The sequence below is a fragment of the Ambystoma mexicanum genome, chromosome 2p, assembly GCF_040938575.1.
Source record: "Ambystoma mexicanum isolate Mex_15411 chromosome 2p, UKY_AmexF1_1, whole genome shotgun sequence".
In the NCBI taxonomy this organism is placed as follows: domain Eukaryota; kingdom Metazoa; phylum Chordata; class Amphibia; order Caudata; family Ambystomatidae; genus Ambystoma; species Ambystoma mexicanum.
Window position 1 is genome coordinate 1,268,695,506 of NC_090923.1, and position 10,233 is coordinate 1,268,705,738.

The 10,233-nt window shown below is 41.5% G+C and overlaps 1 long non-coding RNA gene across 1 annotated transcript; it reads right to left on the reverse strand.

Moving 5' to 3' along the window:
* Nucleotides 1-8,817: 8,817 nt before the first annotated feature.
* Nucleotides 8,818-9,538, reverse strand: LOC138566044 (uncharacterized). The gene is made up of 2 exons (XR_011301811.1): nt 9,382-9,538; nt 8,818-9,278 (listed from the first exon to the last, which is right to left on the reverse strand). It is a non-coding gene; the product is annotated as an uncharacterized lncRNA (long non-coding RNA).
* Between the last annotated feature and the right edge of the window lie 695 nt (nt 9,539-10,233).

A 10,233-nucleotide genomic window follows, 5' to 3' on the forward strand; every position in this document is an offset into this window, starting at 1 on the left:
AGGGGAAGGCCACCTGACTAGTCCCCCTTGGTTGAATCCTCCTTGCGTATTCTGGTTCTCATTCTGCACATTTTGAAACCCACCTTGATTGTTTTGGAATCCACCCCTTCCTCTATAGCATATACCTCTGTCTCGTGGCAGGAACCCATTCCCTCCTTGGTCCATTGGGCACTGATTATTTGCCTGCATTGCACCCACTGCTTGCTGCATTCCCGGTCCTTCTCCACTTCTCAATACCACCCATTCCATGGACATTTTTGACAGTTTCTTCTGAACTAATTTGGCAGCCTCTATTTTCCTAGCTTCATCTTTCTTCTTGTTTTTCTCTTGAATGTGGTAAAATACTGCCACCATTTTTCCCCACGGTTCCTGCGTTTCAAGTTGCCAACACTCTTCAATAGCCAGAATGTAAGCAACGGGGTCTTCATCTTCTTTCATCTTGCATGTCATAATTGCACCCATATCTGATGTGTCGGGATACTGCACCCTGAGAGCCCTCCAAATATCTGCTCTATAATTATTGAGTGGTGCTCTGTCTTGCACTGTGTTTTGTGCTGTCACACTTGAATAGACTTCTCTCCTCTATATGTCATCAACTCTTTCCCCAAGAATAGCTGCCAGGAGACTCTTAATATCCCCCATAGCCAGTGTGTTTCCCCGTGTCATTTTTTTCTAACACATATTTCCATTTCCCACCACACAATGTCAAACTCAGGAGCTTGCACCTTAAATTATTCTTATCCATCTGCGGCCATGAACTATACTGTGGTCACGCTCCCCCTTTTTCCAATAAAGGAAACTGTGTAAACCATAACACGCAGTCTGCTCCCATTCTCTGCCTTTTCATTGTGGGGACAGCTGTCCGTGCCCACCTCGTCACTGGTAGCAATCTTAACCTGCTCACATATGGCAGTGATTCTTCTTTTTCACTATACGATCGTGCTCTGGGACACTCTGGATATGCTATGGGAACTGGTGTCCTATCCTTATGTTGCTCTAGATGGACCATCTTACTCCTCTGTCCATCTGCAGGCTTTCCTCATGGGCACACACGCTCGCTCCCTCTTCCCCAAGCAAGGATTCTCATTCCTCTTCTCACATGTCTAGTCCCCAACTAGTGTGACTCTCATCTCCTTCACCCTTATCGAAGGTCAGTCTACTTAAGGACAAGGCTTTCAGAGTTGCTACCTTCCTTTAATTCTTGTTAGGCCTTATCGATCCTGTCTCTGATACTTCCTAAGTCAAACTTCTCTTCTAATGCTACTGTAGATGCCCCTGATGTTTCTCCTTTTAACGGAAGGAACTCTTCTATTACATCCCATAGTATTGCTGGCATTGGCCCAACCGGCTCCTTTCGAAATGAAGCTAATATCAAAGTCCTGCAGTCTCTTACTTTGTTCTGACTCTTTATCTAATTCTTTTTGTTTTCTCACCTCCCTTCTCATTCTTTCCTCCTCTTACCTTCGCTCTTCTCTCCTCTCTCCTGCTCTCCTTTCTTCCTCTTCTCTTTGTCTCTGTATCCATTTGTCCCTTAATTTCTGCACTTCCTCCTCCTCTCTTTTTCTTTTTTTTCTATCCCTATCTTCTATTGCTCTCTTCCTACTATCATATTTCCTTTGCTCCTCTGCCCACTCTTCTTTCTTCTCTTGCTCCTCTTGATGCAGCTGTTCTCGTCTTTCCCTGTTCTTTCATTTATGCTTGTCTTCCTTCAGTCTCTTTTCCCATTCTCTGTCTTTTCTATCCTGTTCATCCTCATCTTCTCTTTGCCTTACTTCCTCAATGTTTTTCCCTTCTAGCTTGAGTAATATTTGTTCTCCCATCGATTTGTTCTGTACGATCGCTACCTCATCAGCTTTGTCCTTTTCCCTTTTCCTTCTCTTAATCTCTCTTTCTATTTCTGTCAATGAATTCAATCACTCACTCTTCTCTTCTTTATCTTGTATGATCTTAAAGATCTCACCTTTTCTATTACTCTCCTCTGTACTATCGTCACTGCTATAATCGTGCTGCCTGTATAATGGTTTACTATACCCCGTTGCTGCTTTCAGTTCCTTTAGAGGATACAACCCTATTTCTCCTGCACTAGCACCTTTCACTTCAGGTGTGCTAAGAGGAGAAGAAGGCTTGACACATTCATCCTTACACTGATTAAGCACCGACTCCTCGGGTGGCTGATCCTCTCTCTCTTCTTGGTACATTTTCTAAGGTCTAGTATAGCTAACCTTTTCTCCAATTTCTTCCCTGTGTACGCAGCGTGCACGTCTGTGGTCATGTGTTGCAATACTGTTTTGAGAGTAATCCCCCTTGTGGCCACGGCATGAACATCTTATCTGCCATGCCTTAAACTCATTCTGCACTATACTGTTTCAGAGTGGGCATGTGCTTTGGCAATGACTTACATAAATGCATCAAGGGAGTGTCTCCCATTGTGACGAGTCTCAATTGGCTGTCAATACTCACCAGATTGTATACAATACTTTAGCCACTTTTTCAATATTCTTAAAACAACAAATATGACCACGCTCCAACAATCGCTGCTCAAGCCTCTACCTTTCCAATTGTCACTGTCTATCCCTGGATTGGGACAACCACTTCCCTAGATAGTCCCTTTATCTCCTTAACTTTATTTCAATTTCTTTACAACATATATCACTCTTCCAACACATCAACTCAACACAAATACACACACAGACTTGTCAACTTTACACATTTACTAAAAATACTCCCTGAGCACCTTTTTTTCTCCTCACCCCTATTCAAATATCCTTTCACAGGATTTAAATCATCTCCTTATGTGAACCTGTTCTCACGTAGCATATTGACTCCTACTGGAGTGTGAGACGACTTCTTCTCGACCCCCTTGGGTCAGGTTTCTGGGCGCTTCTCTCCCTATCTCTATCTCCACACAATATTTACAGTTACTTTTAAATCACCACAACCCCATCCCCTTAATTTGCCATTCCCCTCGGTGTACTCACCATTCAGTCATTTGACTGAAGGCTCTCGGTATCGTCTCCTCCTCCAACCGACCACTTTCACCTTCTGTTCGCAGAGCACCTGTGGAAACCAGGTAGGGATTTCATAAAAGAGGGACCCTGCCCACCGTCTCAGTTTTCTTGCAAGATTTCTATTCGGCCGCTCTCCACAGGAAACCCCCTATCTTCTGGTTAGATGGCGGAGGATGTTTAAACGTCCGAAAATATGAAGCAAACAGGTTGATGGGTCTAAACCATCCTACCACTGCTACCATCTGAGCTTAAGGCCTTTTACAGCTCGTGCATCATGCAGTAGATGGGATGCAGAGTAACTCTTTACACCAAATAATCAGACAGCAACGTTTTTTTACTGTTTCAATATCAATTGTCTAAAACAGGGAGTTACAACGACATCAACGGATGTCGCACAAGCTCTCTCGAAGCATTTCATTAAAAAAATACACTTTTATAGCAAAAACTGATCATACTTGACGTCATACTATGTGGCAAATAAGAAAAACCTATGAGGGTTTGTGATTGGCTCAAGGGGAACATCTAAGTATACTTTCTATAAGGGATCAGGTTGTGATTGGGTCTCTACAGTAAAGTGGACAACTCATGCCCACCCCTAGTGCAAGTCATTTTCAACAGTTATTATAACACAGTACACTATTGGCTCTCAAACTATAAGGCCCTTCATTATATGGGCCGCTACAATTGGTTGGCATGCTCGTGCCTTTCTGGAATGTTTGATTCACTAGCAGCAGGTAAGCTCAAATTCCAGGTGTCGGGAGGAGGACTTCAGCATTTCTCCCCCAATTGGCCCACCATCTCTCATCACCCATGACTTCTGCCATGAGGATTGTCTTTGAACTTGGCCTTTCAATGTACTCTTGTCTCTGGGAATATAAGGGAGTGCAGGGACATGCTTATCATATTTCAGGACTGCATGCCCAACTTCTATTTGCATCCTTGGCTCACTTGAAAGGGGACTGCAATTCGGCCCATTTTGTAGCATTTAATTGTCTTGAATTAATAAACTTTGCACTCATGGTGTTCTTTCCTTGCACCTTAATTCAGCTTCTCACGTTCACTGTTCTTCAAGGATAGATAACCAGTCTTGGCTGCCTTCAGTCTTGACACCAGGCCAAACAGCCCTTCTCGAGTCTTCCATGCTCTCAGCTGCTTTTCCGCTGCAACACAGCCTTTGCCTTCTTCTTCATGGGCTTGAGCTTACTAGAACTGTGACACTGATGTCCAGATCCTATATATATATATCTGGCAGCTCTGCCAGCAGTCTATTCACTATGTATAGCCAGCTTCTATGATCACTAAGTCTACTTGCATTGCTGCCCCTCTACAGTTATCAAACGGCTTGCATTTTCTGCAGCGCTCTTCACACATGCAATCTTCATTCGCATATGAATGTTTACTCAATCCATTACTTCGTCATCAGTTTCTATAAGGTCCATAAATTTTCTTCTTCAGCCAGTCTTCTCAGTGCCTCACGCCCACTTCTTGTGACATCACCAACTTCTCGTTCTCTCTTTTTCATATTCCTTCGGGGATCTCCTCTATGAGATTGTCATCTATTCGGGGAATATATCAGGTAGGGTTTTCTTAGTGGATACCTTTTCTCGAAGATTCGATGCGGGATAGTCACAACTGATGGTGTCAGACATGGCACAATTTTAGGCTTCCAGCATACAGGTACTAGGGGGCAGGACATCCTGTAGGGGCAGTTGGCTGCTCCTCTACACAGCCAAGCATCTTCTATGTTCACGCCCAGCATGTGGAATATCACGTATTCGTGCATTAAGAGAAGTCGGGGTGGAAAGGAGTATTTGTAATCTGCCTGATAAGCTTGGGAATGTATTAATAGAAGGAAATAGCATACCCTTTATATATCACTTGATGAAACTTTGGGTACATATTTCGAAGGATATAGATAATGTATGAGTTACTGAACACTGAGGGAGGGCTTGCTATGCACATAAACTGCATCTAGAAGGAACTAATCAATTTCACATTTTACTGTGTTCAGATAAATGAAGCCAGTATCGTCAACAAATAGCAAAGTTGGTCTGTATCCTGCCTATGCCTGTCACATAATGAAATGAATGCTTCTTTATTTTTTATTGGATGGTTTGTTTGCCAGCAGCATTTCATATTTTCTTCAGATATTTCATTTAATTAGAAGTTAAATACTGACACCTTGATGTTATCAGATGTGACTCCGCCTGTTCTTTGATTTGTGGTATAATGTCATACACTACACTTTGACACTGAATACATGAATTGGAGAGATTTGATAGATAGATACTTGTTATGTCATTCATTATTTTTTATAAATAATACATCTTATTACATCTCCAAAGGTTATGTAATATCACAAAAGACAGGGTTATATTTCTTGCCAAAGGTAGAATGTTTTACCAGAGCCAATGACACCCATTGGGGAAATAACTTCCACCACAACTTCCTCCCCATAAATATTGTTCTGGACACCCACCTCAATGACTCTCCAAACCTCAAAAATTCCTCTCTTATACATGACATGATAACATACCACACTCCTCACATTCTCGCCATTACCAAAAAATGCCTCGATCATTCGTCAGGAATGAACCACCTTCTGAGAGGCCATAATAATCTAAATAGCAATTGAGATGCAGGACTGTGTTGAAAGGAAGCCGGCATATGGCATAAGCACTGTTTCCATCCTCTGTGCTTGTTCGTTTGCGGCAATTTCTAAAAAAGAATGTGAGCAATGGCAGATCATCTGAAAGAATTAGAGATGCTAAAGAATCTTAGAAACAGACGAATATGCATCCCTAAGGTGATTACTGCCCCCACCAAACCTACTTTGAACAATAACCCAATTACTGCATATTTTCCCCTATCTACACATCACCAAAGATAGTAACGCGATGTTAATATCTGATTCTACAGATGAATTGATAGCTGAAATCTCTAATCAGCTTGGTTGTGTGAGCTCTAAATTAATAAATGATGTATTGGGAAGATCTCTTCCTGGAAATCAAGAATCCACTGCCACCACTATAAGCCCACCACTATAAGCGACTACCCCAAAGCAATTAATGCTGTAGTGGTGAATGCTGTTGATTATGACCACCTTTCCCCTAGCATGTTAGGGTTGCCTAATTGTGCCGTCTATCCTAGGCATGCTGCCCTAGTCGCGCCAGTTGTTTCGACTATGGTGCCCTTAGACCCTAATAACCAGCAACCCATCGATCTCCCCGCCTCTCAGGTAGAAGAGATGGAATTAGAATATCTTGGTCAAGTTCTTGATTGATCAATTGGTGAACCCATCAATACCCCTTTATACTTTACCCCCTTCCAAAATGGCCTTAACTGCCCACCTAAAAACTGTTTCACCCATGCACCCTGACCAACTGATGAGCAGTGAAGCTAGCTTCCAAACAGTTGAGCCCAGCCTTCCGTCTATTTTTATGTTTAATTCATCCAAAAAAATCACATCATCCTTCTCTCAAAGGCATTGCTCATGGTGTAATCACTGACCCAAGTCCTATGCTTGAGGACAGCGACGATGACCTGAGTATGTCATCTGATGAAAAATTTGAAGCCCTTGAAAATCTTTTGTCCAATTTACTTGCAAAATGTACTCTCCTGGAATCAAAAATCAATATTCAATCTTTATTGATTCATACTAGCCTAAGGAGAAAATGTGACAGCAGCTGTAAAATAAAGACTCTCCCCACCCTGCTTGCCCTCTCTTCTCATTCTCCTCCAGATAAACCAATCACTAGAAATGCTGCATCACAGATCTCTGGTACTTTATTACTAAAACAGAAATGTAAGCGTTTTAATCGTGTCCACCATGCATTTATGTATGCGAAAAGATTGACTCCACGTCGAAAACGCACTTCTTTGCATGTGCCTTCTTTTTCTAATAACCCCCACCTTCCTCTCAAACCATATGCCCTCTTATTGAGCCCTCCATAATTGTATCACACTCTGTTCTGTCTGGCGTACCTTCTTGTGCCACCTTTGATAACACCCCTGTTGTATCAAAAACTGCCAAACTAAAGAGGACTTCACATATTAATAGAAAACAAACCCCTATTGTGAAATCTGTCAAAACTCGGCAAACAACTATACCGAAGGAATGGCTTACAAGTAACATTTCAGCTGATGACAATTCTAATCCCTATGCCAGTCCATCGTCAACAAAAAAGATTGCAACAATGGCCGCGCTCCAATTGACCCAAATTCCTATCAATTTACCGCAACATCCACTAAATAGATCAGCCATACAGAAACTATTTAATGCAATTGTACCTCTTCGAGTAATAACCTTGAACGATATCCGATTAGTAGACCAAATCAAGCTTAGCAATCATTACGCATCTATCATCTGCTTTCAAAGCGATGCTACCCTCGATTACATTATGGGCTTCGAAGAGAGCCTCCTTCAACTTGGCTACATTGCCCAAAGAGTTAATATTCCTATAATAAAAAGACCTCTTGCTATGTCTTCCTCTAACATCCTACCCATGGGTAATAAGGATGTTTGGGTGCCCAAACCCATACTATATACTAACACCACAACCCACTCAGCAATGAGGGGTTTATAGTCATAATATCGAAAAAATAATGTCGAATTACAAAAATGTCGAAAAAAAAATGTCGAATTCAAAAATGTCGAAAACACATACATATAATAGAAAAAGTCATTAATTCGAAAATAAAATGTCGAAAAAAAATCGAAAAACCAATGTTAAAATAACTATGTAAAATGTCACACATACTAACGTTTTTTATTGGGGGGGTCCCCCCCAAACCCCCATCCCAAACCCCTACCCCAACCCTCCACTCCTCCTCATCCCCCCAACACCCCCCATGGATATACCTTTAATTTTTTTAAAAATGTATTTAATAAAACATTAATTAAATAATTAATTATTAAAAAAAACCATCCCAAACCCCTACCCCAACCCCCCCCTCCTCCCCATCCCCCCCACTCACCATGGATATACCTTTAACCATTTAAAAAAATTATGTTTTATAAACTATAATTAATTAATTATTTATTTAAACATTAATTCGAAAAAAAATCGAAATAAATTCGACATTTTTGTAATTCGACATTTTTATTTTCGAATAAATATTTTCGACATTTTGACTTTCGACATTATTGTATTCGACATTATGACTGGACACCGCAATGAGGCTATCTTGTTCTGCCCCCGTAGCCGCCATGCTCGATGGCAAGTGCCTATCGAAAGATGTACCGGTTGGCTACTGGCAATGGCTGACCTTATCATTTAAAGAACACTTTTTAGGCTCTCACAATTGACCAGGTCACCTTGGATTTCTTTATTCTTGGACTACTCCTGGCCACTCTCATATATTTGATGTAGATGCTCTATTATCCGACATAAAAGAACTATGGGGTGGGAATGCACAGCTAATGTAAATCAGGATAATTGATGTGGAGTAGAAGCACACCAAAGGTGTTAGTTCACACTATTAAATAAAGAAATAATGTCAATGAATTTTATGGTGAAATTTCAGGTGCAGGCGGGCTAACGTCACAAGACCACTTGGGACAAAATATCTAAACAACCTAAACTACCTATTGCTAGGCAGTAAGCCCAAATGCACTCCTACCGAATCTTCGTTCGGGAGTTAAATGTTGACTCTTAGTTGATCAATTGATACTCTCATGTGGAAAGAGTGTTAATTGAGTCTTGACTTTAACAAATTACAAAATAGAAAATACATAACATCAATAAAGGGTAAATCGGGCATGTAAGATCACTTATGTAACCAATTATACAGATCTGGTGCTGACCAATACTTTTTGATACTTTTTAATAGACCTCTCAAGGTCTGTTTTTTCAAACAAATGAACAATGTACAAAAGAATTATTCAGACAATGGTGAAGCATCCAGGAATTCTCATTCCAATTAACAAACAGAGTATATCCTGGTTTGTAAAGGTACATAAATGCAACAAAAGCAGAAAGCAAGTAGCTCAAAGCCTAGCATTATTATTCACATCCTGTAAATGTTCAAAGGGACATGTATACATTTCATTAACCAATTGTAAACCAGCGATATAAATTTAACAAACAGCAATAAGTTCACTCTTGGGGTTTTGTATTGTGAAGTAACACCATTCAGGGAAGCCCCTTTTAATAGGTGACATAGGTAACCAACGCGTTTCGGATCGAATGATCCATCTTCAGGGTGGGGACTTCACTGTTCCTGTATGTAGTAGGGTAGTGATTGTTAAATGCGTTCTAAAAGCCTTTCCTGCGGGGAATTCAAAAGAATAAACATTACCATTTAAGCTAATCAGTGAGGTTAACTGATATAATTTTGAACCGAAATAAGTAGAGAGGTAATGGGTACTAACCTCAATCTGAGGCTGATAAAGTTCCAATTCAGACCCAGTCAACAGCTGTAATGCGCCGGAGGCCGGGAAGTGACAGAATGCGGCCGGGACACCCTATAAGGAATAGTAACAGAGTAATGATCAGACCAAACAGTCGTGAGTCATCTAGATGGTCATAACAAAGTTTTCTCAACGAGCTATGTCTAAGCTATCCACCGAGGGGATAGAAACAGATATTAAATGTATATAGGAGCGCCAGCCTGGTATCTCGCTACGAGATACATGAAGTTCAATGCATCACGCCAAGTGTAAAAAGGCGGGTGCAAAAAAGTGCAGACGCAGGTGCGCCGTCCAAACGGAGTCTAAAGACCTACCTAGGTTGCAGATAAACACCGAGTGAGCCGACCGCTGTAAGCGTAGCGGCTCCACTACGGTAGGCATTAGTTGTTGTCCCGGTAACCCCACGCATGCGCGTTGGGCCAGCCGGGAAATCCGCCATATTGGTGTGGGCCACTCATCGCAGACAGAGGAGCTCCATAGAGTAATAGGTAAGAGCACCTTGGAATCAATGTAACCCATGTAGCGGGGTCTCTATATTAAATATGTAGAGGAAAGCACTCAAACAGAAATTGATTACTCTGGGATGCGAGTGGGGGCACCACCGCGAAACCAAAAGGATTCGCGGGGTGCCCCCATCTCGCATCAATATAAATGACAATTCCATGCGGGGGTATCTCAGGTGGCCGCATCTCTGTACTAAAAAGAGGTATTGAACTGGCGAGTCAAGCCAATATAGCTATGTGCATTCCTAATCTACTAATCACCAAGTGACAAAGTCATAGAGTAAATGTATCGACAAGTCCATGGTGACGA